General features: G+C 50.9%; 1 protein-coding gene across 1 annotated transcript in view; it reads left to right on the top strand.

Moving 5' to 3' along the window:
* Nucleotides 1–677: 677 nt before the first annotated feature.
* Nucleotides 678–20,748, top strand: part of LOC133356573 (endothelial transcription factor GATA-2-like) — an 82,964-nt gene continuing 62,893 nt past the window's right edge. Inside the window, exon 1 of the mRNA XM_061574161.1 lies at nucleotides 678–815. The gene's annotated coding sequence lies outside the window, so the exon portion shown is untranslated. The remainder of the gene's footprint in view (nucleotides 816–20,748) is intronic.

Below are 20,748 nucleotides of genomic sequence, written 5' to 3'. Positions count from 1 at the left end.
CAGAGACACACACAGAGACACGCACACAGAGACACACACACAGAGACACACACAGAGAGACACACAGAGACACACACACATAGGCACACACACAGACACACACAGAGACACACACACAGAGACACACACACAGACACACACACACAGAGACACACACACAGAGACACACACACAGACACACACACAGAGACACACACAGAGCGCGCCAAACACACACCCAAATCTACCGGAATGGAAAAAAACCCCACACACGCACACACAGAAACGTGAAGCCAACGAGAGAGGGAGGGAGCGAGAGAGCGAGCGAGAGAGGAGGAGGAATAACAAGAAAGCCATGTGTAGTGTTTGACAGCGTTCGAGGGATCAGCCAATGGGCGTGCGATCCCAAAGCGAGGCGATGCCCGCGTGTGCAGGCAAGGCGCAGAGCGAGAGGTAGCGTGGCTGTGCGTGTCTGCGTCAGGGCCACACGGGAGATACACACGGGAGGGATACACACGGGGGGTATACACACCGGGGGTGATACCCAGAGGTACCCAGGGATACCCAACCAGAGATACGCCGCAGAGGGGGGTTCACGGGGAGACGTCGTGCAGAGTGGAGACTCCAAAAGGGAGCAGGGACATCACGAACCGGGGGGGGGGGGGGGGTAGAACGAATAGGAGCGTGGACAGGGGAGACTTCTGTCGGGGATAGAGACGAGACAGGAGGAGACACGCGGAGACACGCGGAGACAAATTGCATCCTCGAGTTGCGGACTGTTGTTGTGTAGTCCCGCGAAGGAGGCTGCGTGCGGATGCGAGAGTGCAACTGGCAAGGTAAAACAAGTTCCAGTTGATCTCTTTACAAAGGCAAAAGTGTTGTTGTTGTTGTTGTGCCGGTTGGTTCTGTTGCTGCTGTTGTTGTTGTTGTTAAGATCTCTTGCACGCTCGCAGCACTTGCCCCGACTGCGTGTTGGGGGCTACGACTTTGTGTGCGCGTGGAGCGGTGGGCGTAGTGGTTAGCGCGTGCTGCGTTACGAACCCCACCGACAGCGCTTTTTATATTTGAACCGGTGCTGGGTCTCCCCCTAGGTCGACTCAGCCGGTGCGTTGCGTTAAGCATCAGTACGGTGGGGGGGGGGAGACAAAGGCGGTCGGTTGCGGTGTTTGGCAAACTTCGTGTGCAGTGCCGACCCTCATAGGTGCTGCAACTCGCTAACAGCACTTGCCCCAACAGACTGGGGGGGGGTGATCAGCAGCCCCCCACAATCTACGAGAATAGTTTTATTTTGCCGATTTGCACGCACAAAGCGCTTGGCTCAAACGAACCACAACTAACGTCGATCTCGTCAGGGAGCTATACACCACCCTCACGTGAGCTCCAGAGGCTGAACCGTCGGACAAAGACGGCGGTGGCCACCGAGTCGTCGCGCGGCGCTTTCAGATGCGCTTCTGCGGCCGTCTGGAACGTTCTTTTCTTCCGATATTTGCGAAGCCGTTGGAGCTACACACTTAGAAATCTTCGTTGAAAAAATATTTTTTTTCGAGCAGCTTTTGTTGACGGGAGTTTCCTGTCCTTGTCCCGCACCTCCGATTAGCGCGGTTGGCTACGTACGGTACAAAAGAAGCTCAACATACATACACATAACTGTGTGTGTCTGTGTGGTGGTGTGTTTGCAGTGTGTTGTATGCATGTGTCTCTGTGTGTACGCACAATGTGTGCATGCACGCATGCATATGCACGTGTGTGTATGTATGTCTTTGTACGTGTGTGTGTGTCTTTGTACGTGTGTGTGTGTATGTGTCTTTGTACGTGTGTGTATGTGTCTTTGTACGTGTGTGTATGTGTCTTTGTACGTGTATATGTGTGTCTTTGTACGTGTGTGTATGGGTGTATTTGTGCGTGTGTGTGTCTTTGTACGTGTGTGTGTGTCTTTGTACGTGTGTGTGTATGTCTTTGTACGTGTGTATGTATGTGTCTTTGTACGTGTGTGCATGTGTGTATTTGTGCGTGTGTATGTGTGTCTTTGTGCGTGTGTGTGTATATGTGTGTCTTTGTGCGTGTGTATATGTGTGTCTTTGTGTGTATATGTGTCTGTCTTTGTACGTGTGTGTGTATGTGTGTCTTTGTTCGTGTGTGTGTATGTGTGTCTTTGTACGTGTGTATGTGTGTCTTTGTGCGTGTGTGTGTATGTGTCTTTGTGCGTGTGTGTATGTATGTGTCTTTGTGCGCGTGTGTGTATGTGTGTTTTTGTACGTGTGTATGTATGTGTCTTTGTACGCGTGTGTGTATGTGTGTTTTTGTACGCGTGTATATATGTGTCTTTGTACGCGTGTGTATGTGTGTTTTTGTACGTGTGTGTGTCGTTGTACGTGTGTGTGTGTGTGTGTCGTTGTACGTGTACGTGTGTGTATTTGTCTTTGTACGTGTGTGTATGTGTGTCTTTGTACGTGTGTGTGTATGTGTCTTTGTACGTGTGTATGTGTCTTTGTACGTGTGTGTGTATGTGTCTTTGTACGTGTGTGTGTATGTGTCTTTGTACGTGTGTGTGTATGTGTCTCTGTACGTGTGTGTGTGTGTGTATATGTGTCTCTGAACGTGTGTGTGTGTGTCTTTGTACGTGTGTGTGTGTGTCTTTGTACGTGTGTGTGTCTTTGTACGTGTGTGTGTATGTGTCTCTGTACGTGTGTGTGTGTCTTTGTACATGTGTGTATGTGTGTCTTTGTACGTGTGTGTATGTATGTATGTGTCTTTGTACGTGTGTGTATGTGTGTCTTTGTACGTGTGTATATGTGTGTCTTTGTATGTGTGTGTATGTGTCTTTGTACGTGTGTGTATGTGTCTTTGTACGTGTGTGTGTATGTGTCTTTGTACGTGTGTGTATGTGTGTGTTTGTGTGTGTATGTGCGTCTTTGTACGTGTATGTATGTGTCTTTGTACGTGTGTGTGTATGTGTGTCTTTGTACGTGTTTGTGTCTTTGTACGTGTGTGTGTATGTGTGTCTATGTACGTGTGTGTGTATGTGTGTCTGTGTACGTGTGTTTATATCGCTCGGCACTGATGTGGGCGTGTAGACCTTAATAGGTGCCCGCAAACAGCACTTGCCCCAACATCTTATATATATACACGGCTACACGGGGTATGTGTCGTTATTTTGTTTATATATATATACATATACGTATGTGTGTACGTAAAAATGTTTGTCACTGTATGTAGGTGGACTCTGCCTTAAATGAGTGTCAACATCGCCACTGGGGAGACAAAGGCGGCCGGGCGTGGTGCTGGCCACCCACCCCCTCGTGTGCCGTGCCGGCCTGCGTAGAAGCTCGCGAACTGCACTTGCCCCAACAGTCCGTGCGGGCAATCCGGGGGATCTTTATCTTTGTCTCGGCATGCTGTTTGTGTCATCTCCTGAGATATTTGACCGTACGACAACGACCGCCTTTCGTCACTAAGTGGCGGTGACGTTGCCACGACGCTTGTGCCAGGCTAGGTGCACCTTGCGGTGTATTTCAGCATACCTCTGTACACACGCTGCACACGCGTGTACACACACACTGCACACACATCACACACATCACACACGCGTGCACACACACACTGCACACACATCACACTGCACACACATCACACACGCTTGTACACACACACTGCACACACACTGCACACACACATCACACACATCACACACGCGTGTACACACACACACGTGTACACACACACACATCACACACGCGTGCACACACACACACTGCACACACATCACACACATCACACACGCGTGTACACACACACACGTGTACACACACACACATGACACACGCGTGCACACACACACGCATCACACACATCACACACATCACACACATCACACACGCGTGTACACACACGTGTTGTGCATGCGAGTCTTGTTACTATTGAATGAAGCACTCAATTACCGCTCCGCTCGCTTTTTTTCCTAAATCAGGGGAGCGGTGGGCGCAGTGGTTAGCGCACTGCGCGCCTATTGGAACCCATTGGTTTGATTCCCGGCTAACGTCAGTGTCGAGCGATGTCCGTGCCGGTCTCGTGCCTTCTCTACGTCGACTCGGCCCTAAAAATGAGTGAACGCCATCAAAAATGAGTGAACACCACCCCAGACGCGGGCGTCGTGTTGGCATCTCCCACGGTGGCTGATCGCTCACGGCACTTGCCCCAACAGTCGGCCGAGGCTGTGTGGGTGACCTCTGTCTTTGTTTACATACAAGTACGCATGGCTAAGCGTGAGTCAGTCTCCCCCTTTTCGCCTAATCAAGCAGCCGGCGATTTGTGCGAATAACCGAGATTGCGTTTAGGAAATTAAAATTATGAAACTCTTTAAACGATTAAAAAAAAAATTTCTTTCAACCTGGTAAGGCATCACTAAGCTGTGTAGAGCTCTTTGTCAGAAACGACCTGGCGATCACAAATGATCGCTAAACGAAGTGGGCTTCTCATCATCATCATCATCGCGTGGAAATGTCGAGCAGCCAAATATACTCTGAACGCGCGGTGTTGATTCTAAACGTGGAGGGGGGAAAGCCGAAAGATTCCGTCCGTAAACAAATCCGCGCGAAACACGTGGAGAGAGAAAGACAAATCTATGCAAGCTCTAAATATACAGCAGGCGTCAGGGTCGGGATCGAACGCACGAAAATCACCCAGTCAACAATCGTCGAAAACTCTGTAAATGATGTGTTTGTATTTGTGTTGTTTGTGTATTTGTGTGTGTATCTCGACTCAAATGAGTACTGGACCGAGTGCGGGGTGTAAACATCACCACGAGGGAGACAAAGGCGGCCGGGCGTGGTGCCGGCCACTCACCCCCTCGTGTACCGTGCCGGCCTTCATAGATGCTGCTCGCTAACAGCACTTGCCCCAACAGTCCGTTAAGGCTACACGGAGGATCTTTGTCTTTTTATCTATGTACGTATGTGCGTACGCGTGTGCATTTGATGTACAGCATACTCTCGATGTATTACGTGTCGTATGTTAGTAAATGTGTTTACGTTTATTTTCATGATTTACGTTTTTTTCTAGGGTTCGCATTTCATCCGTAGATCCCAATGCGCCAGTAAGGATAATGGATGTAGGTAAGTTAGGAGTGTTTACACGTATCACGGGTTGTATGCGTGTGTGTGTGCGTGTGATGGTTTTTTTGTGTGGGGAGCGGTAGTGTAGCGGGTAGCGCGCTGCGTTACGAACCCGGCGATCCGAGTTCGATTCCTCGCTCACGACCGATACCCGTGACAATTATCTGAACCGGTTTTGGGCCTCCCCTACGTCGACTCAGCTTCAAATGAGTGCCTGGTGCGGTGTGTAATAACGTCACCACTAGGGAGACAAAGGCGGCCGGGCGTGGTGCTGGCCACCCACCCCCTCGTGCGCCGTTCTGGCCTTCATAGGTGCTCGTCTGTGCTCGTATTTACGTGGGGAGCGGTGGCGCAGTGGTTAACGACCGTTCATTTTACACCTCGGGTTTATATCTGTCGGATTTGTCGACGAAATAAATGCACGTGATTCTTTTTATTAATCCCTCCACGCGCCATTCCAAATCCTCACGACGGTCTCTGTACATCGCACGGATCGGTGCCGTGCTGCGTATTAAGTGTACTGCCTCCTGGCCTCTGGACGGGTTTGAAAATCGACAGCATCATCGGTATGGCCATCGTCATCGTCGTCGTCAACCGGCTCGCGATCCTGGGATGTAACGATTTGTCCGGCAGCAGCTGCGCGCGAGAGGATTTCATCGCTCCATCTCCACGCGGGAGGAATTTTTTTCTCAATATCGCGGTGGCGAGATGTTAACTACTTCGCCTGGTACACAGGAGGTCGTGGGTTCGATCCCCACCCCTGACACCTGCTGCTGTATATTTGGAGTTTGTGTGTGTCTCTCTCTCTCATCATCACCACGGTGGCGAGATGTTAACTACCTCGCCTGGTGTACAGGAGGTCGTGGGTTCGATCCCCACCCTTGACACCTGCTGTATATTTGGAGCTTGCGGTGTCTCTCTCTCCCCGTGGTCGCGTGGGTTTTTCTCCAGGTCCTCCGGTTTTTCCACCTCCACATTTAGAATCAACGTCAACGCGTTTAGAGCATTTGGCTGCTGTACATTGCCACGCGGTGATTAGCCACTTCGCCTAGATGTCATTCGTGGTCAGTTCGCTTCTAAAAAAAGAGGCACCTAACTCAGTGGGCCTCGCCTGGTAAAATAAAAAAAACAATGATAGTTGACTTTCGTCTTTGACTGCCACTCCATCATCATCATTATTATTATTTTTCTCGCCCAGCGTCCATTGTCGTCAATTATTGCTGAGCGCGCCACGTGGGCCGCGTTTAACAATCATCGGGCGCGTGCAGCGTGAAACGAGTTAATTTGTGGTTGAGCGTGACGGGGCCTGCCCCCCAAGCCCCACTTACTTGACACGTTGACAGATGTCGTCAACCCACGCGCCTCTTCGCTCAATCCACGTGGTACCCGTTTCCGTCTCTCGTCTGATAATTCCATGCGTGCATCTCTCCCTCACTGTGTTTATTTCCACGCTTCTTTGCGCACTTCAGTTTATGTTTTTGTTTTGTATTATTCTGGATCTATCTGGATGCCCTAGCAGGTCGTATTTCCAGGGCCTCCCAGACGCCAGTCCTCGACACCCACCGCCACGCTCCGTCTATACCGCGTTTACCAATAGACCTCCAATTAAAATACAAATGAATTCGTTCCACGCCGCACGCGCCTGATGATTGTTAAACACGCCCCACCCGACGCGCTTAAACAGTTGACGCTGATTAAAATTTAAGATTGACATCTCAGTGTTCCACGTGTGTGTGTGTGTACACGTGTTACACGTGTGTGTGTGTGTACACGTGTTACACGTGTGTGTGTGTACACGTGTGTGTGTGTACACGTGTGTGTGTGTACACGTGTTACACGTGTGTGTGTGTGTACACGTGTTACACGTGTGTGTGTGTGTGTGTACACGTGTTACACGTGTGTGTGTGTGTGTACACGTGTTACACGTGTGTGTGTGTGTGTACACGTGTTACACGTGTGTGTGTGTGTACACGTGTGTGTGTGTGTGTACACGTGTTACACGTGTGTGTGTACACGTGTTACACGTGTGTGTGTGTGTACACGTGTTCCACGTGTGTGAGTGTGTACACGTGTTACACGTGTGTGAGTGTGTACACGTGTTACACGTGTGTGTGTGTGTACACGTGTTACACGTGTGTGTGTACACGTGTTACACGTGTGTGTGTGTACACGTGTTACACGTGTGTGTGTGTACACGTGTTACACGTGTGTGTGTGTACACGTGTTACACGTGTGTGTGTGTACACGTGTTACACGTGTGTGTGTGTGTACACGTGTTACACGTGTGTGTGTACACGTGTTACACGTGTGTGTGTACACGTGTTACACGTGTGTGTGTGTGTACACGTGTTACACGTGTGTGTGTGTGTACACGTGTTACACGTGTGTGTGTACACGTGTTAAACGTGTGTGAATGTGTACACGTGTTACACGTGTGTGAATGTGTACACGTGTTACACGTGTGTGAATGTGTACACGTGTTACACGTGTGTATATCAATCCACTGCAATCCAGCAGTGGATTGACGCCCGGGGATGCTTGCGTACGCGTGCCTGGCGTGTCGCCAATATAAAGGGGAGATGTCATTAATGTCGGGCCTGCGTCTTAGCGCGCGCACACAAATAATTAAAACAGTCGCGTAACGAGCATGGAGCGGGGGGTGACCCCCAACCCCCACCCAGCCCCCCAGCCCCCCACCCCCCCCCCCCGGTGCCCCCCCCCCCCCCGGTGCCCCCCCCCGGTGCCCCCCCCCTCCCCCGATGGCCAACGCTACGAGTTGTGGCCAACCTTGAGAAGCACCACGAGGTTTTATTTTCGACAACGGTGTCATATAGAACGACGAGCAACTTGTTCTGAACGACGCGGTCTAAATGTATCGATGTGATGAGGCAATCGGAGTCGCGATAATCAAGAACCTCCTGTGTTGCGACCGCCGTGCAAAGATGCGAATCAAACATCGGGGCCGCACCTGGTCGATTGGCGCACCGACCGAGTTGGCCGTGTCGCTACTAACGCCACTGATTATAAGTATAACCCGTAAAAACAAAGTTTTTCACTCTAAATCCTTTATATGCATGGCGGCTAGAGTCCTCTCGTCCTCTGGCTTGAGATGGCTGCCACCTATGGGTAAGATGATTGTCTGCCAGTATTAAGCAATTGGTAATTAAATATTTAATTTGTTTTCCCTAAACAGTGTAAAATTTTGGAAAAAAAATTTCACGAACATTAATTGTCTCGCACAACGAGTCTGTGTGCAAAATGTCAGCTCGATTGGATCACGGGAAGTGGGTTAAAAAACGACCGAAAGATTTGCACGGTCGTAAGCAAGCAAGCAAGCACGCAAGCAAGCAAGCGAACTTAATATAAAGGATTTAAAAAGGGGAATCAATTGGAGGCGATTCTGTACGTGCAACCACGTGTTACCAGATCTCAATCATCAATCGATTCAAGCCACCTCTTAATCGACTCTCGCCGAAGTCAGAACACATTCCTGTGGAGGGAGCTGGTAGGTACGTTGAGTCGCTCGGTCAATGGCCAGGGTCAACGGCGGCGTGGTGTATTCAGCAAATATGCCCGACTGTGAGGGCGGGCACAAGCCGGCGTGAGTAGGTTAAACGTTGAGTTTTATAAGGGCACCACGGGGTGACCAGCCCCTCCCCACCCAGCCCCACTGCTTCCACCCCCCACCCAGCCCCTCCCCACCCTCCCCACCCAGCCCCACCCCTCCCACCCCACCCAGCCCCTCCCCATCCAGCCCCTCCCCACCCTCCCTATTCAGCCCCTCTCCACCCTCCTCACCCAGCCCCTCCCCACCCTCCCCACCCAGCCCCACCCTCCCCACCCATCTCTATATATCTCTGTGTTTATATGTAAATCTATATATCTATATGAGTCTCTATGTGTCTCTATGTATCTTTATGTATCTCTATGTATCTCTATATACTATTTGAGTCTCTATGTGTCTCTATGTATCTCTATGTGTCTCTATGGGTTTCCTCTCTGGTCCATAGTTTGGGTTGCATGGCCACAATCGCCCTCGTGTGGCCTCGTCTTTAATTTTCCATTCGTGAAGGAGATGCCCCCAACAACCCGCTGATGTCGTGATGCGGTCGATGATCAGGCCGCTGTCTTCGAGAAGGAGGAGGACTGTCAGAGCCAGGAGGTCCTGCGATGATGATGATGATGATGATGTTTGGGTCTCGAACGAGGACGTGTTTATTCCGGACATCCACTCTGTTCGCACAGCAGCGGCGTTCATCCCGATCTGTGTAAGAGCGTGGTGTAGTAAAGGACGCGTCTGAGTCTCACGTGCACGGCGCATGGCTAATTTACAATAGGTGTGACACCATCTCGCATCATCATCCTCGGCAGCATCAGCAGCAGCAGCCATAATCCATCCACTGCTGGATGAAAACCTCCTTCCCCAAGCGCATCGCCATATTCTGTCGCGGTCCTGAACACGAGCCGATCCCGTCTACGTCATCTCGGACGTCCGTGCAACGTAAAAAAATTAACCCGTAAAAACAAAGTTTTTCACTATAAATCCTTTATATGCGTGGCGGCTAGAGTCCTCTCGTCCTCTGGCTTGATATGGCTGCCACCTATGGGTCAGATGATTGCCTGGCACCATTAAGCAATTGGTAATTAAATATAATTAGTTTTTTTCCTAAAAAGTGTAACATTTTGGAGAAAAAAATTTCACGAAAATAAATTGTCACGCACAACGAGTCTGTGTGCAAAATGTCAGCTCGATTGGATCACGGGAAGTGGGTTAAAAAACGACCGAAAGATTTGCACGGTCGTAAGCGCGCAAGCAAGCAAGCGAACTTAATATAAAGGATTTAAAAAAATAAAATCCATCGAGCACAAGGCAAGCGAGCCCCAGCGTTCCCATCGCACCATCTCAGGCGGGTTTCCCTCTTTCCGTGTGGCTGCCACTTCCTCGGTGTCGCCGTGACCACCGAGCCGTCGTATCTTCTATTCTAGGGACGTCCACTCGTACGGCAAGTCCTCGATTAACGCGTGGTGTTCACACAACACGTTTTCGATTAGCGCGGTTGGCTATGTGGGGTGCGAAATACGTTCTACATAATTACGTTTTCGATACAACGCGGTTCTTCCCATCCGGGAACACGTTTCGCACAACGCGCCCGTTGTAACGCTGTTTTTGAGCGGTCGATCACGAACTACTTTCTTGAGTTGCGTGGCTGAGCGGAGTGATACAGCACGTAGAATGATGCCGTGACGTGGAGGCACAATCTCTGCGCGTGCGTAGTAGAAAGTAGTCCATCGTATATCGTCAAATGTTATCGTTGCCTTATTTAAATTAACGCGTTTTTTTGCTTTGTAACGCGACACTTTTCAGGAACGCATCTACCGCGCTTAAACGAGGACTACCTGTAAATGGGCTGGGTTATTCGTGCAGGAGTAGATATGTTAACATTTCTGAGATTGATGATACAAATATGGATCGGTGCTAATCTGGACGAACTCGGCCAACGCCTATTACGAAATGCAATCGTGTACCTCGATCACTCATTCACACGGCACAATACAAAATAAATATATACGAGATTGATTGCAAGGTGTGCTGGGTAATTGTGAGCGTTTATATGGGTAATTTATCCGTGCAAAAAAATCAACTCCCATCGCATTGGCGTATAAAACGATGCTGAATAACGTTCAATATTATTTTTAGAACGTTAATACATCCCCTTTGTAGACTGTATAACGACAAGCCCTGTTAGCGAGCACATTTGAAGGAAGGCTGGCACCGCACACGAGGGAATTTACCTCCTTCTGACTGTGAACCAACACCGCACGCACGCCCGTCCGCCTTTGTTTCCCCCCCTCCTGCTGATGGTGTTCCACACCCCACAACGGCTCATACAGTCGTCACTTAAGGCTGAGTCGACCTACGGGAGGATCGCAGGAAGGATTGTGCTGTGTGCCCTGGTCATACTTCCACCGCGGTTTCCCTGTGTCGGTGGTGATGGTGGTGATGGTGGTGGTGATGGTGGTGGTGGTGGTGGTGATGATGGTGGTGGTGATGGTGGTGGTGATGGTGGTGGTGGTGGTAGTGGTGATGATGATGGTGGTGGTGGTGGTGGTGATGGTGGTGATGGTGGTGGTGGTGGTGGTGATGATGGTGGTGATGGCGGTGGTGGTGGTGATGGCGGTGGTGATGGCGGTGGTGATGGCGGTGATGATGGCGGTGATGATGGTGGTGATGGCGGTGGTGATGGCGGTGGTGGTGATGGTGGTGATGGTGGTGGTGGTGATGGTGGTGGTGGTGGAGTTGGTGGTGGTGATGGTGGTGATGGTGGTGGTGATAGTGGTGGTGATGGTGGTGGTGATGGTCGTGGAGTGGAATTTTCCTACAAGGACCCCCCGCCCCATGCGAATGTCGCCTCGCGTGCCGGGCATCGGATTGAGGTTGGGCGGATTTCGTCTCGCACTGCGCTAACTGCTGCGCCACCGCTCCGGTCACCCCTTCCGCCGATTGTCATTCACCGACCCTCCGCACTGACCAGCGTGGTGAAGTATGGTCACCTAGGTCGATTCGGCCTCAAATGAGTACCTGGTGTGATGTGTAAAACGCCCGGCGTGTGTCGTGTCGGCCTTCATAGGTGCTACCCGCTAACGGCACTTGCCCCAACAGTCTGTTCAGGCTATACGGGGGAGCTTTGTACACATGTGCACGGTCTGCAGACAATGATGTTCGCAAGTTTATTACCAAGCGCACTCTCGTTGTCTGAGTCTATACGAGGCAAGCTTCGGGTGAGTCTCAAGACTCATTGTGAAGAGGGTCATACCTCTCGGGATGTTTGACCGACTGCTCTTTGTAATTTATTTTTGGACGAATATTTCGTGAGTTGGTTACGTTATTGAACGCAATCTGGCCGACGGGTTTACGTATCGCTATTATGATTGGCATTGGTGCTGCCGTTTGTTATGAATGCGTCGCTTGGTTATATCGAACGTTGGCTTTTGCCATTCAACCAAATTTCGTAGGACCCTGCTTGAAACAGTCTTGATAGTCGGTAAATGCCTTCCTAAATATAGATTTGTCATTGTTATGAGCATAACGGTATCATTTAATACGTATATACACAGCATAAATATAGTGTTTTTTTTTATCTGTCAATCTGTTTGTCTTGCAAATGACATATACATTACGGATTTCCGTTAGTGAATATAATATAGCGAAGGTCCTCTCAAGGCCGGCACGGCACACGAGGGGGCGGGTGGCCAGCACCACGCCCGGCCGCCTTTGTCTCCCCAGTAGCGATGATTTTACACACCAAACCAGCTACTCATTTGAGGCTGAGTCGACCCAGGGGAGGTCCAGGACTGAGATGGTTGACCGTGAACGGGAATCGAACTCGGGTTGCCGGGTTCGAAGTGCGGTGCGTCAACCACGAACTCTACCGCCACGCACAAAGACAAAGATCCCCCATATAGCCTTTAACAGACTGTTAGGGCAACACACACACAGGTAGATACGATGCAGTCTATATATACTGTATTTAGGAGGACTAGAGACTGCATTTGTTACCTCGTAAACACTGGATTGATCATCGCTACTACTCGTGATGATAATGATCGTCAGGATTGATAAACATCGATTGTATATAAACTGGTCGATATATTGATGTTGATCAATGAAACACATGATCATTGTGTATTGCTGCGATGCGTAGTCATGTTAGCGACAAGAAAGCATCCCCTGTATATAGCTATATGAATTATATTCGCTCTAGTTTGTATAATTAAAGTATTTGTGTGCGTGTGCGTTTTGCGAATGAATGATGGGTGCTTTGTGTACCGTTAGACCTGGTGCGTGTGTCAAAATCAACCACTGGGACGGGGGGATACAAAGACGGCCGGGAGTGGGGTTCTCGCCACGTCATTGCCTCGTGCGCCGTAGACGCCGCTCGCGAAAGAGCCGCACTTGCCCCAACGGGCTGTGTGGGCTACACGGGCGACCTTTGTCTTTAGTTGAGCGAAAATATTGACGGAGGTAAATCATTTTATTTTTCGATGTGAAACTGAAATTCGTGCCTTAAAGCCAAATACTTTAGTCCTAAATATGAAATGTGACGATCTAGTTTTTATTTATTTTTTCTCTCCTCGGAGCGGTGGCGCAGTGGTTAGCGCATCGCGCTTACGAACGGGGCCATCCGAGTTCGACTCCCGCTCGCGGGCCAACATCGGTGACGATTTTGTGCATCGGTCGTGGGCCCGCCTCTAGCTCTACTCAGCCTTCAATGAGCTCTGTGTAATATATATACATGTCAGCAACGGGGAGACAAAGGCGGCCGGGCGCGGTCCTGGCCATCCACCGCATCATGCGTGTGCCGTATTGGCTTTCATTGGGTGCTCGCTGAGAACACAAGTCTGTTAAACGCTATGCCGGGGGGGGGGGGGGGGGGGTGGGGGTCTTTTTCTTTTTGTTGTATAAACGTGTGCGTCTCGAGTCTACGGCGTGTTTATTCGCGTACAAAAGAGATATTTGGTGGCGATATTCCGCTCGCTTTTTATTGGCTTTACCGTCATACTCTCAACATCGCGTGATCGGAAATCTGACGGCGTGTGATGTCATCGCACGGTCAGTAGGGGTGGTGGCGGATTGGGGATTCCGTCATCCAGCAGTGGATTGACCATGGCTGACGATGATGATGATAATGATGATTTATAATCAGCACTCGCCTAAACCTCCTGATAATAATAAAAAGCTTTTGCATGGTTAGATTAACAACAATAAAAACCACACACACATCAATGATCACATGACATGGAAAATCGGAGTTTTATAGCGGCCATAAGTAGCGAAGCATCGACTCTGTGGTGGAGCGGTGGTGCAGTGGTTAGCGCACTGCGCTACGAAAACCCGGGCGACCCGAATTCGATTCCCGCTCAAGACCAACACCAGCGGAAAATATATACAAGAGTACCGGGGCCTCATCTAGGTCTACTCAGCCTTAACATGAGTAGCTGGTGCGGTGCGTAAAAGATCAGCGTTGGGGTGACAACGACATCCGTGGTGCTGGCTACCCACCCCTCTGTGTGCTGTATCGGCCTTCATAGGTGCTCGCAAACAGCACTTGCCTCCTAGTCTGTCAAAGGCGATACGGGGGAGATATTTGTCTTACTGCGGAGTACTACCTATGCATATACCAAGGCCGTAATTATAATATATATATTGGGAGGGCCACATCCAATATTCAAATATGCTCAAAATGTCCCCCTCAATATATTGCTATAAAACAGATTTCTGTTCATATGATTGTGGTTATGGTTGTACTTTATTAATCCCTAATCTCTGCCATTACATACAATCAAACAAGAAAAGGTAAAAAAAAGAAAAAAAAACAGAGCAATGTAATACAATACACTATTAGACATGATTGTAAAACATTAATATAAAGTCCATCCTATGTGTTAGTGAATGTTTTAATATTTTATGCAGGAAATGGCTGGAAATTATTTTCGAATGTAGATTTTTTTTTCTGGGGGAGGACCCCCAGACCCCCTGGAATATTTAGTCCCCCCCAATGTTGACTCCATGGCTACAGCCTTGGTATATACACCTGCGCGCGTAGATCGTGTACCGTATATTTGATCGTGCACAACGGGGGCTGAGTGTGTATGTTACGTACATTGTCTTCCCATCGTATAAATGTCCTGTGGCTTTGCGCCATCTATACACGGCACGCCCGATTCGCTCTCCCGGCAACGGTGGTCGACGCAATGGGCCACTTCGCTTCTGTATTTTTTTTTTACCAGGTAAGACCCACTAAGCTATACAGTTCTATTTCAGAAGCGATCCGGCCACAAATGATAGCTCAACGAAGTGGCTTATCACGTGAACATTTAGAGCGGTCAAACAACTCTAAACGCGTGTTTTCTAAATGGTGGAGGGAAAAACCGGAGGACCCGGAGAAAAATCCACACAACCACGGGAAGAGAGAGAGACACGCAAACTCCGAATATACGTCCGCGTGCGGTGGGGTAAAGTGCAGACGCTCCAACCTCTTGCCGAGACCTGGAGCCAGCGTGGAAGAGTAGGCCAAAGACCCTCTTAGAGGCCGGAGGCGCTCTCTCTAGAGTTGCATGGAGCCGAGTTCTATTTCAGCAGCAGTGGAGTCAGAGAAGCAATTGCAGGGCTGCGCATTTGTACGCCGTTCACTGAATGGGCAGCGTGATGCCGTGGCAGACGAAATGCTTCTCATGTGCAGGCCGGTGCTGCCGCACAGAGGCAGCTGCTGCTGGAGGGGGGGTCCCCTATGCCTGGCAATGGTTGAGATGTCAATGTAAGGCAGCTCTGAGTTTCTGAAGCATGTAATCAAGGGCGACTATGTACGTATGTCAAACATCTTTCGTGCTAGTCGGAGGTGCAAAATGCAATTCCTTGTATTTAGCAAAATATTGTAACCAAGACGCCCGTAGATGAATACGTGCAAAATATGTGGCCAATACTTTTTTGGGTGGGGTGGGGTGATTTAAAATTTTTTTAAGGAAATGTAGGTTTCGAAATCGCTCAAATGTGATGTCAAATGCTGGCTCGTCGATAGGAACGCACGAATTAACTCAATTTATCGCTTCCCTCCAAATTAAATTGTCTATATTTTCGACGGCACTTTCATCATCATCAGCATCGTTCGCCGTGATGTCTCCACTGCTGGATGAATGTCCCCAATCACCGCCTCCTCCCCTGAATTCGTCATCATCCTCACTCACTCAAGATCATGCAACGCATGTTATAAATAACAAGCACAATAAATAACAAGCAGAATAAAAATAAATTGTACACATTGTAATCCTCGTAACACACCTGCCTGCAACCCTTGGACTAATTTAATCGCTCCATCTCTCTGCAGTGGACGTGCTGTAGCGTAGATCGTGTTAGAAAAACATTAGTAGCAAGTTTGGTTACGTACGGTCGGAAAGAGGCTCACCATACATAGATACCTTCTTATTAATATTCTACATTATCAATATATAACGTATTTATTTAATGTATACAACTCTCTTAATATATATAGCACGTTTAAATCTGCTTCATATTTTTGGTATCAAATGGAGAAATGTACCGAGGAATGTTTAACTCGTGTTAATTTTCGCGGAAACGATACATAATATATTGATAATGTAGAAACGACACGTTGAATTTAGATTATATAGAAAAGATACGTTATAATATTATAGAAAGGATACGTAATATATTGATGATTTAAAAGCAATAAGTAATATATTGATGATTTAGAAACGATACGTAATAAAATCGATATTATCGAAACGATACATGATATATTGATACCATAGAAACAATACGTGATATATTTATATTATAGACATAGTACGTAGTATATTGATACTGTAGAAATGATACGTAATATATTGATAATTTAGAAACGATACGTTATATATTGATATTATACAAACGATACGTAATAAATTGATAATATAAAAACGATAGATAATTAATTGATGACGACTTAGAAACGATAAGTAATATATTAATATTATAGAAACGATAGCTAATATATCGATGATATAGAAACGAATCGCAATCTGCTGTCGACCACCATAGGCACCAACACACTCCCCCGTGATGTCGCGATGAACAGCACAACAACAACAACAACAACCAACAACAACAACAACCAACAACAACAACACTATCACTGGCAACAGCGTGCCCGGTTCGATCTCCTGCCGCGTCAAGCTGCTACCAACAGCCCCACTCACTGACTCAGCCCGACTCACTCACTCACTCGGCTCCACTCACTCACTCACTCGGCCCCACTCACTCACTCACTCGGCCCCACTCACTCACTCACTCGGCCCCACTCACTCACTCACTCGGCCCCACTCACTCACTCACTCGGCCCCACTCACTCACTCACTCGGCCCCACTCACTCACTCACTCGGCCCCACTCACTCACTCACTCGGCCCCACTCACTCACTCACTCGGCCCCACTCACTCACTCGTCCCACTCACTCACTCGTCAAACTCACTCACTCAGCCCCACTCACTCACTCACTCAGCCCAACTCACTCACTCAGCCCCACTCACTCACTCGGCCCCACTCACTCACTCACTCGGCCCCACTCACTCACTCACTCGGCCCCACTCACTCACTCACTCGTCCCACTCACTCACTCGTCACACTCACTCACTCAGCCCCACTCACTCACTCACTCAGCCCAACTCACTCACTCAGCCCCACTCACTCACTCACTCGGCCCCACTCACTCACTCACTCGGCCCCACTCACCCACTCACTCGGCCCCACTCACTCACTCACTCGGCCCCACTCACTCACTCACTCGTCCCACTCACTCACTCGTCACACTCACTCACTCAGCCCCACTCACTCAGCCCCACTCACTCACTCACTCGGCCCCACTCACTCACTCACTCGGCCCCACTCACCCACTCACTCGGCCCCACTCACTCACTCACTCGTCCCACTCACTCACTCGTCACACTCACTCACTCAGCCCCACTCACTCACTCACTCAGCCCACCTCACTCACTCAGCCCCACTCACTCACTCACTCGGCCCCACTCACTCACTCGTCCCACTCACTCACTCGTCCCACTCACTCACTCGTCCCACTCACTCACTCGTCCCACTCACTCACTCACTCGTCCCACTCACTCACTCGGCCCCACTCACTCACTCACTCGGCCCCACTCACTCACTCACTCGTCCCACTCACTCACTCGGCCCCACTCACTCACTCACTCGGCCCCACTCACTCACTCACTCGGCCCCACCCACTCACTCACTCACTCGGCCACACTCACTCACTCACTCGGCCCACTCGGCCCCACTCACTCACTCAGCCCACTCACTCACTCAGCCCCACTCACTCACTCACTCGGCCCACTCACTCACTCACTCGGCCCCACTCACTCACTCACTCGGCCCCACTCACTCACTCACTCGGCCCCACTCACTCACTCACTCGTCCCACTCACTCACTCGGCCCCACTCACTCACTCACTCGGCCCCACTCACTCACTCACTCGGCCCCACCCACTCACTCACTCACTCGGCCCACTCACTCACTCGGCCCACTCACTCAATCGCCACACTCACTCACTCACTCGTCCCACTCACTCACTCGTCCCACTCACTCACTCAGCCCCACTCACTCACTCGACCACACTCACTCACTCAGCCCCACTCACTCACTCGGCCCACTCACTGACTCGGCCCCACTCACTCACTCACTCCGCCACACTCACTCACTCACTCATCCCCACTCACTCACTCGGCCCCACTCACTCACTCGGCCCCACTCACTCACTCGGCCCCACTCACTCAGCCCCACTCACTCACTCACTCAGCCCCACTCACTCACTCACTCAGCCACACTCACTCACTCGGCCCCACTCACTCACTCGGCCCCACTCACTCACTCACTCGGCCCCACTCACTCACTCACTCGGCCCCACTCACTCACTCGGCCCCACTCACTCACTCACTCAGCCCCACTCACTCACTCGGCCCCACTCACTCACTCACTCGGCCCCACTCACTCACTCACTCGGCCCCACTCACTCACTCACTCGGCCCCACTCACTCACTCACTCGGCCCCACTCACTCACTCACTCGGCCCCACTCACTCACTCGGCCCCACTCACTCACTCAGGCCCCACTCACTCACTCAGCCCCACTCACTCACTCAGCCCCACTCACTCACTCACTCACTCGGCCCCACTCACTCACTCGGCCCCACTCACTCACTCCCTCGGCCCCACTCACTCACTCACTCGGCCCCACTCACTCACTCGTCCCACTCACTCCCTCGGCCCCACTCACTCACTCACTCAGCCCCACTCACTCACTCGCCCCCACTCACTCACCCACTCGGCCACACTCACTCACTCACTCGGCCCCACTCACTCGCTCGGCCCCACTCACTCACTCACTCGGCCCCACTCACTCACTCGGCCCCACTCACTCACTCGGCCCACTCACTCACTCACTCGATCCCACTCACTCACTCACTCGGCCCCACTCTATCACTCACTCCACTCACTCACTCACTCGGCCCCACTCACTCACTCACTCGGCCCCACTCACTCACTCACTCGGCCCCACTCACTCACTCACTCGGCCCCATTCACTCACTCGGCCCCACTCACTCACTCAGCCCCACTCACCCACTCAGCCACACTCACTCACTCAACCCACTCACTCACTCGGCCCCACTCACTCACTCACTCGGCCCCACTCACTCACCCACTCGGCCCCACTCACTCACTCGGCCCCATTCACTCACTCGGCCCCACTTACTCACTCACTCGGCCCCACTCACTCACTCGGCCCCACTCACTCACTCGGCCCCACTCACTCACTCGGCCCCACTCACTCACTCGGCCCCACTCACTCACTCACTCGGCCCCACTCACTCACCCACTCGGCCCCACTCACTCACCCGGCCCCACTCACTCGCCCGGCCCCATTCACTCACTCGGCCCCACTCACTCACTCGGCCCCACTCACTCACTCGGCCCCACTCACTCACTCACTCACTCGGCCCCACTCACTCACTCGGCCCCACTCACTCACCCACTCGGCCCCACTCACTCACTCGGCCCCACTCACTCACTCACTCAGCCCCATTCACTCACTCACCCACTCGGCCCCACTCACTCGGCAACACTCACTCACTCGGCCCCACTCACTCACTCACTCAGCCCCATTCACTCACTCACTCACTCGGCAACACTCACTCACTCGGCCCCACTCACTCACTCGGCCCCACTCACTCACTCACTCAGCCCCACTCACCCACTCACTCACTCACCCACTCGGCCCACTCACCCACTCGGCCCCACTCACCCACTCGGCCCCTCTCACTCACTCAGCCCCACTCACCCACTCACTCACTCACCCACTCGGCCCCACTCACTCACTCAGCCCCACTCACTCACTCAGCCCCACTCACTCACTCAGCCCCACTCACCCACTCAGCCACACTCACTCACTCAGCCCCACTCACTCACTCAGCCCCACTGCCCCACAATGATGGCGATGCTGCAATGCGCCGATGAGTTCTAACGAGGACGAAACCGCTGTGCTGTGTGCATTGTCGTGGGTGCCGCGGTGGCTATGAGATGTTCACTACCTCGCCTGGTGTGCAGGAGGTCGTGGGTTCGATCTCGACCCTGAAGATGCCTGCTGTGAATTGAGTCTGCGTCTGTCTCATCATCATCACGGTGGCTAGGAGATGTTAACTAACTCGCCTGGTGTGCAGGAGGTCGTGGGTTCGATCCCGATCTTGACGTCTGTATGTTTAGTTGGAGTCTGCGTCTCTCTCTTCGTGGTCGCGTGGATTTTTCTCCGGGTCCTCCGGTCTTTCCCTCCACATTTAGAAGCACGCGTTGAGAGTATTTCGGCTGCTACACATTTCCACGTGACGAGCCGCTTCGTTGAGCTATCATTTGTGGCCAGGTAAAGTCTGAAAAAGAGCTACATCGTTCAGTGGGCCTAACCTGGTCAAATAAAAATAGCGTCGGTGGGCTGTTTGTTTACACGCCGCGCCTGCCTGATGATAGATAAAGTTCACGAGAGATGATTACCAAAGCCCCGATTACAGGAAATCACTGGTTGCGAAACAATCGTAAAAG

The sequence above is a fragment of the Lethenteron reissneri genome, chromosome 54, assembly GCF_015708825.2.
Source record: "Lethenteron reissneri isolate LAM-NWPU_2019-01 chromosome 54, ASM1570882v1, whole genome shotgun sequence".
Classification (NCBI taxonomy): domain Eukaryota; kingdom Metazoa; phylum Chordata; class Hyperoartia; order Petromyzontiformes; family Petromyzontidae; genus Lethenteron; species Lethenteron reissneri.
This window is presented reverse-complemented; position numbering and strand designations above follow the sequence as displayed.